Raw genomic sequence first — 8,732 nt, 5'->3', positions numbered from 1 at the left:
TCTATTGTCACCAGCACGTGAGCCTCAGCAAAGAAAACAAAAATGGAAGTAGTTCAGCAGCGTATTGTGCTGTAAAATCAACTTACTTCCAGACACATACACACACATAGACATTCGCGCGCTAATTTGTCACGAAGTAATTTCGGCTACCTCTAAAACCCAAGTCTAATTCAGCTCCTTTCGGCGAACCCAACCTATTTTAATTTCTCTGTCTCAACGTGTTTTCATTTGCCTAAACGTATTTTAATTTGTCACGAAGTAATTTCAGCTACCTCTAAAACTTAAGTCTAATTCAGCTCCTTTCGGCGAACCCAACCTAATTTATCACGTTTCTTTAAACCTTTGCGGCCGTTTTATATACCAAAATAGTGTTTCTCACTCTCCGACGTCTCACTGGTGATTCAGATCATCGGACTGAATCCCACCGCCGTGGACCAGATTAAAAACACCGGCCCAGACCCGAATTTAACGTCCTGGGGCTCTCTCCTCGTCCAAGAGGGCTGTGTACAGGTTTCGGTGCTGGCTCCCCACGGCGTCAGGAATCAGTGCTGGATCCTGGAACAGAGTCACAGATAACAGTTCTGATATTTTCTGCTCCGGCTACGAAGGACCAAATAATGTTAAGAAATATACTCTAAAACACTTCTTCAGTAAAGACTCAGAGAAGAGAAACACACAGAACTTCTTGCTAGCAAGGGCAGCCTCCAGCACTGAGGCTCGCACTGAGAAACTGCCCCGGTCTTTATTTATACTTCAGTGAGCGTTTGTTCCTTACATTGGAATGTGGAGGTGTGTGTGCGTGTGTGGGGTCAGAGTGTGGCCCCATAAACGACTTCCCTTAACCTGCTGGTCTGGAAAATCCAACAGTTCATCTATATGTAAAAAAGCACTTAAACTAAAACTGACATAGCTACGTTAATCCTACCGTAAAACAATGAGACAAGGTACGACCTCTCTCATGCTCCTAGGATGTGGGGGTGAAGCCAGAACACCCTGGAATGTTACAGACCTCCTAGGATGAGACATTCTTTCAATATGCCACCAACTATATACTTCTACACACAAATGATTACATGCAGCATTCTACCATATGCAAACTTATATCATTAAAAGATTATACTGACTACTAAGTACAATTTTCCTATTAACAAGGTGTATATTTCGGCTCCATAGCCGGCTGAAGGTTTTTCCACAGATGTCACAGCTGTATGCCTTAATTCCAGAGTGGGAAACTAGATGTCTCTGTAAGCTGCTACTTTGAGTAAAAGCTTTACCACACTGATCACAGCTGTACGCTTTAACTCCACTGTGGACGACTTGGTGTGTTTTTAGGGCTTTCTTCCAGGAAAACGACTTTCCACACAAGTCACAGCTGAACGGTCTCTCTCCAGTGTGGATGAGCTGATGTTGTTTTAGTTTAGACTTCGAAGTAAAACCATTCCCACACTCATCACGGGTGTATTTTTTCTCTCTCTTTCTTCTGTGAGGTTTGTCGGCCTCCTGAGAGCGCTGACTTCTCGGTCCATGTTGGTCCTGCAGTGACAGAGATACAAGCAGAGGCAGTGAGTGAAATGCAGTCATTAAACAAAATGAAGCTTCAAACTCCCTCCATTAACACTAGTTTTAAACCTGAAGGTGGAGTGTGGCACCAAACACCTTAAAGGTCTCTTATCCCCACCTACTGGTAGTAGTAACACATTACATCCAACCTGGTGTTAAAGATAATTAATGACTGTAAACACTCTAAAACCATGCCCATCCCTCCTGCTTGTACACAAATATTAATGCTAACACACTCAGAATAGTAATAAATGTTTACCAGGTCTGTACTTTTTTTATATTTCCTGTTGCTGATTCTTATTATATATTTCTACAATTTTCTAATTTATTCAATGATAATGAATGAAATGTAACAGTTACTAGCTTGGTTCAGTGAAGGATGATGTCAGAGTCTGATTGTAACCTGACGTTTTTTTTACTTTTACTCTCTACATTAAAAAAAAAAGAAAAAAATCTGTATTTTCTACTCCTTACATTTTCAAAACAGGCTTGTTACTTCTGGTTTAAGGCATTTGAGGGGAGTTATTTCATCACTGCAGGTATCAAAGATCAAATCGATTTGAGCCTAAACAGTAACACGTGAAATCCAATCATGATCATGTACTAATCATAAGAGATGAAAGAGGCAAAACTGTGTGCTTTAGTCAGGGGTTAAATTGGGCCAGTGTTTATGTTTTCTGGCACAGAACCTGAACGACTGCAGGTGCTGATAAGGTGCAGTCGCTGTATTTCAACATCTAGCAATACAAAGACAACAAAGAAAGAATGGAGTAATATTTTTTATGTGGCAGGTAATTTCAAATGCAGCGTTTCTATCAGCTCAACAAACATCAGCAAACACACAACTCTTTGTGTGCATTTTGTCTGACAGTGTGATTTAAAGACTGCCGTAAAAATCCTCTGCAGGTTAGTGCAGGATAAGCAGGCAAGTTTACTGTTTACTGCATTGTATTATTACATTATTATTACATTGCATTAATATAGCACAAGGTTCAGTTAGTTTAGCATAAAACATATATCGGTACTTCAGCTTTTAATGGAGTATTTCTTAACACTAGTATCTGCCACCTTCTGTGTTGAGCTCATTGTTTTCTCTGCAGTGGCTGAGCTGAGTCCAAGTAGCTGTTGTTCCTCTGCTGCTCCGTCAGACTCTTCTCCTCCTGCTGATCAGCTGGGACACAAAACAGATCTTTGTTAGACTCCACACTGCACTGAAGTGTCTCATATGTTCATTTGAGAACACAAAGAACAAATATTTAGCTTCCCTGGGTGGGCAACTTGGTTTGAGCACCGATACCAAATTTAGCAGTATGGCACACCAGTACCAGGAGAGCAATTCCTGTTTAAAGAATGCCCTGGCCAAAAACAAACACAAAACAATCAATGGAGCTACAAAAACTACTACAGTGTTTACTGTGCCGTGGCACATACGTGTGCCGTGGGGCACATACGTGTGTCATGAGAAATGATCAGGTGTGCCGTACAAGATTATCCTGTCTGAGTGGGTGTAGAAATCTGAGCCATGATCTGAATAACCCTCATCACTCAGTCCACCCACACTTGGATTCTATACATGGATCAAGTCCACTGCACTACTTTCAAGCATTCTGAAACCTGTCCTCTAATGTGTGCCTTCCTCCTCTTTGTATTTACTCCTCTTCTCTGTCATTTATTCTAGCTGTCTTACTATTTATGTTTTCCAAGCACAGTTGGTATGGAGCACCCACAATTTAGCTGAATATGTACAATGACAATAAAAGACTATTCTATTGTATTCTATTCTATCTATCTTTGTTCCTCCATTTCAGATTTGTTTGCAAACATGAAAATTATCTCACCCTCCAAAAAATGATGGAGCTTAAAAAAATCAGCAGTACTTTTAAATGTGATAAAATTAGAGCACAGATCCCCTCTTAGGGTTCGAGGCTGTATTTGTTTTAAAAATGCATCTCTGGTATCTCTGGCCTATCATTATTATTTTGCTAACAGTTAAGCAGACTCACTCGCTGAATACTGATCAGTATATATCAAATAATCTTTGAAATGATTCTAACAACAGGCCTCTCAGAGTGAGGCCAGTTTTTACAATCACATGCCCTGTGGGCCGACACAACTTTGCGCTGATAAGACAAAGGCAGCTGTGTTTTAGCCTGGAATACATTTCTTTTTATATTTCTCATAAATGTATTTTATTATAGCACTTTTAAGCCAACATGTTGGAATTTTTGGAATTTAAGTTACCTTAAATGGATGAAGGGTGGCGCTAGCTAGCTTGGTTAGCTAGCTGCATTCAAAAACTGTGCAGGTGCCCCAGAGATGCTAACTAGCACTTAGTAAGAAACCAAAAAAATATTAGAATCTCTGATTACACTAAGCTCATTTTAAAGCTTTCGTCTAATAATAACACTGTTTTCTTCTCTGTGTTTCATTAGCATTTGTTGATATTTTCTTGTAATTTAGTTTATAGCAGCTTGACTTGATGTAGAGGCTTTTTCTTTCACAGAGACCGAGGAGAGCAACAGAAAACTTCACTCAGGAGCTAAACTCAAGATTGACTGAACTCAGATCAAAGTTACCTTAGTGCTTCTCTTTAGATGAGCCAGAACAATAAACTAAAACACAAACGCAATCAAGCGGGAACTCTGCGGCTTCTTCTTCTTCTTTTGGGTTTTTCTTTGGCGGTTAAAGCTTTAAGGTGCATTACCGCCACCTGCTGGACTAGATGGTTAATATCCTAAATGTCATCATTCCTTTTTTATGTCTTAAACTATTTCTCATGAAAGAAAAAAGCTAATTGAGTCTCACTCTTTGTGAGCTAAAACTAGAGATTTGAAAGTATTTTAATAAACAATAAAAAATAAGACAAAATGTGTCAGTGTGTTTTATTCATGAACATAAACATCAGATGTCTTCAGCTTACCATTAGCTCCATTTATTTAAGAGGTTTTGCTTTCTGCAGGCCGCCACAGCATACATGTTGTTTTGCCTGATTTAATAAAGGTTACACTGACACACTTCTCTATCATCAGATCAAAGTGTGACATTAGCCATAATTTCCCAGGAGGGTACTTGGGTTTGGAGTCACAGCACAGTTTTCAGGTTTAATTAATGGGTTTGAGTACAGCCTGATAATTACAGGCATTCAAACTGTTTGCTGATGAACTTTGGAGGTAAAATTATAGAGAGCTTTAGAAGGTTTTTCATAGGAGAAGTATAGATAGATACTTGGTCCCACTGAATAAGGTTAGATCTTTTACTGGTTGATTGATGAACCTCACAATAACTTGTGTTGCTTTGCAGATAAACTCGGCCTGGTTGGTGCAAAAAGTCATTCATCTGCACCATGAAGCCATGAAATCTCTGAATAAGAAACACACGAGATAGGAACATTTCTTTTGTCTTCCATGTAACAATCCCTAACTCTGTAATTAACCAATGTGACATTTTATCTTGGATGTCTAAACTGGCTCATCCCAGTGTGGTTGTTGTTGCTCAAGATTTAGCACAAGTCACCTTCTGATCAGAAGCTTTGTGGTTTGATCCCTGGCTGCTCCAGTTTGTATGCCACATATCCTTGGCCAAGATACTAATTCCAAGTTGCTTTCTGATGCATCCACCGGAGCGTGAATCTTTTATGGAATTTGTCAAACAGTTTTACGTGTGGTCACATTGTTTTGTTTTTGTGTTCGGATTGAAGCGCACGCTTGTGAGTCCTCAGAAGTTACACAACATTCACTGAAGATGAAGACTTTTTAAAATCTTAGTTTGCACTTGTGGATCATACTGTGTGCATTTGTAACACTTCTGAAACAGATCTCTAAATGAGCAGTGTTCCCTGAATGCCTCACATACAGCTGCAGGACATTCAGTCAGCTTTCAACACAATCTTTCATACATTCTTCTCCCGTGTTGCATTTTGGTCTATGGGAATGATTCTCGCTTCAGGTGTGAGAGGTCCCGGGTTCAACTCCCGGACGAGCCCATGTGGTGTTATATAAACTCTATGAACATTAGATCTTACATATTTCTAGATCAGATGCCATTTGAACCACATTCAACTCTTTAACAATAAGTCTGCACCTGCTTTGTGGAGGCAACTAATTGATTTGATAAGAACTTTCCAAAAATCTCATCCAATTAATTCTCCTTTACAGATTGTATAACTGTCACTTTTTACAATAAGAATTCTCCAACAAACTTTTGGAAGAAAATTATTTTTCTTTCATTTGTTTTGACCCCAAACTAAACGAATGTAATGCTTCTTTTCATCAGCACAATAGTTTCTCAATTTCACGTTGGTCTATATTCCCCACATCCTGTTATGTCCTTATTCTCTTTGGGAATCACAGATATGAATATAATCAATTGATTAATTAACCATTGAATTCCACTGATGTGTTCATCCACAGCCTCAGGTCTTTGTTACTCTTGGAGGTGCTGGATGACCCGGTTCTTCTGGATCCATCTGTGTCTGCCTCTGGCTCCTGGGGGCCGTTATTGCAGCTTCCCACCCTCATCATCAAGTACAATGGTGACAAAGAAACACACATACTCTCTCTCTCTAACAGACACACCACAAGATGATTGCTGGTTTATGCATCTGTGGATTTATCTTCATGTGCAGTGGTTATTTGTAAAAAATAAAAAAATCAGCAGACGTAGTGAGACGTAGACTGTGACAACACGAGCTTGACACGGGGTCTCATACTGTGATAGTGAATATAGAGGATTGTAGCTCAAGTTAACATGGAAAGATAGACGTCTAAGGTCTCTAAAACATTTGGATGTTCAGTCTCTGAAGAAGGTTTGGAGACATGTAGAAAGTTCAGTTTTGAATTGGTGAAACAAATATTTTATTTACAGTTTCTCATACACAAGGCAGATAATATTTTTCATGTACATTATTTTTACAAATACTGAAAGTACAACAAACTAAAACAAAACACATTTTCATAAATTCATCTGTTATTATATACAAAACTTCTGATGGTGTTCTGTCTCCCAGTAAGTATTTTGGATCGAACAAACTGTATTTAAAATAGCCATAACTGAATTAAAATAAAGGGCCAAAAATTCACCCAGTTCCTTTTATTTACTGGAAGAGATCAAATCTGAGACTCTGATATGTTGAGCTACATGAAGACAAGAAGATTCAAACTTAATACAAAAAAGCTGATATACATTAAAATATTTGTAATTAAAGGAGCATTAGCTGCTGGCAAGGCTCTAATTTGCTCCTTCAAAACTTGTGTTGTCAACTCTGGAGTTGTTTACATTCATACCAGTGTTTAAAACAACAGGGTTGAATTCATGATGTCTGTTGCCTGGTGGCATCAACCAGCCAAACATCTGGGGTGAGGTGGGGAAGGAACACTGAAATAAACCAAACTAAACACGAGGGCACAAGACACAAAGCCTGAGAACAAAACCATAAACTGAAACACAAGATTATAAAATTCAAAACGGGATAACTAAAGAATCAGAACATAAACCATAATACAGATAAATACCAAAATACAAGAAACTGAAGATGCTGGGTGAAATGACCCAGAACTGTGACAGACAGATATGGAGGAAGAGAAGATGTTCTGCCTATTCCCAAATAAAATAGAATAACTTTAAATGCTTTGTTCACATGTCAACAGTTCATACGAATGTTCACTACAAGCAATTCAGTCTCTAAAATACACATAAGGAATATATCACAACATATAAAGTGTATTTTGTATAAACAAACTGGTCCATTGGTGAATTACATAAGCACGTGGGGAAGCGGCCTCACAGCAGAAGCATACTCCCAACCTATAATACGATTGTGTCATTCACTATTATATATAATGTATTTTTTGGTCTATTATGTTTACAAATGTCAAGAAGTCACAAGTGAAGGGAGACCACACCATGAATCATGTTTAGGTTAATATGCAGGTGATACCAGTCTACCATCTTACACAGCTGATTACAAATTTATAAACGACCTCTTGCAGCCTCACTTTGATATCACTGGTATAAAGAAATGGAAAACCTGCCGCCCAATACTACAAACAGGTCATTATCTGTGAGATTACACTTTCTTTTCTTCAGACATCAGTGGTTAAAATAATAAATTGCAGACAACGATGAATATTCAGTAAAATAAGGTGGAAAGTTGTAGTAGAGCTCATTTACTTGAAGACTTTCTAAGTGTTTTTTTTCCAGTTTTCTAAATGATGAATCAATGAATTTGGATTAATGAGGGGAAAAACATGAGTGTTTCTCAAGGTTACTAGAACATGAACTGAATTAATTTTGTGGGCAATGTTGTGCCTGGACCTCAATGGACCTTTCACAACTCGCCCCAGATGTTTGGCTGGTCGATGCCACCAGGCAACAGACATTATGAATTCAACCCTGTTGTTTTAAAGATAAGATAACTCTTTATTGTCATTGCACAGTCATACATAGTACAATAGTACAATGAAATTGGAAAACTGTCCTATGTCGGCACTACATATAACACAACACGACCTGATACGACACATCACAACACAACACAAACAACACAACACAGTATAATAACTTAGTAATAAAAAAGAAGAATAAGTGTATTTGTGTTGCACACTGTTATTATTGCACATTAATTTTTATTGCATTTTGTTATAAATATAAATATTATTATTGTTACTGTTTTTACCGTTGTTACCCCCCCCCCCAAAAAAAAAGTCCAGGTAGGTAGCCAGTCAGGTCAGCTGTTTGCATTGATCAGGGCTATCACCCTGTTGTAAAAGCTGTCCTTGAGTCTATTTGTTCTGTACCTCAGCAGCCTGAACCTCCTGCCAGACGGCAGCAGCTTAAACACCCCGTGTCCTGGGTGTGTGCAGTCCCGTAGGATGCTGCGTGCCCTCTTGAGACAGCGAGTGCTGTACAGGTCCTTCAGGGAGGGAAGAGGATGTCCAATGATTTTTTGGGCCATATTGATGACCCTCTGGAGTGCCTTTCTGTGTGCTTTGGTGCAGCTGGAGAACCACACACCAATGCAATATGTCAGCACACTTTCAATGGAGCAGCGGTAGAAGACGGTCAGCAGCTCCTTCTTCAGGTCCATTTTTCTGAGGATTCTCAGAAAGTGGAGACGCTGTTGGGCCTTCTTTAAAACCGCAGAGATGTTAGAGCTCCATTGGAGGTCTGTGTCT

At 39.0% G+C, this 8,732-nt stretch overlaps 1 long non-coding RNA gene across 1 annotated transcript; it reads right to left on the bottom strand.

Moving 5' to 3' along the window:
• On the bottom strand, positions 1–4,252 carry LOC146362325 (uncharacterized). Its single transcript, XR_014799168.1, has 3 exons — positions 4,137–4,252; positions 2,629–2,731; positions 1–1,533 (listed from the first exon to the last, which is right to left on the bottom strand). It is a non-coding gene; the product is annotated as an uncharacterized LOC146362325 (long non-coding RNA).
• Between the last annotated feature and the right edge of the window lie 4,480 nt (positions 4,253–8,732).

Source organism: Perissodus microlepis, chromosome 22 (genome assembly GCF_051167445.1).
Source record: "Perissodus microlepis isolate ML-2025 ecotype Zambia chromosome 22, ASM5116744v1, whole genome shotgun sequence".
NCBI classification, from domain to species: Eukaryota; Metazoa; Chordata; class Actinopteri; order Cichliformes; family Cichlidae; genus Perissodus; species Perissodus microlepis.
Note: the sequence above shows the minus strand (reverse complement) of the source record. Positions and strands in the feature narration are given on the sequence as shown.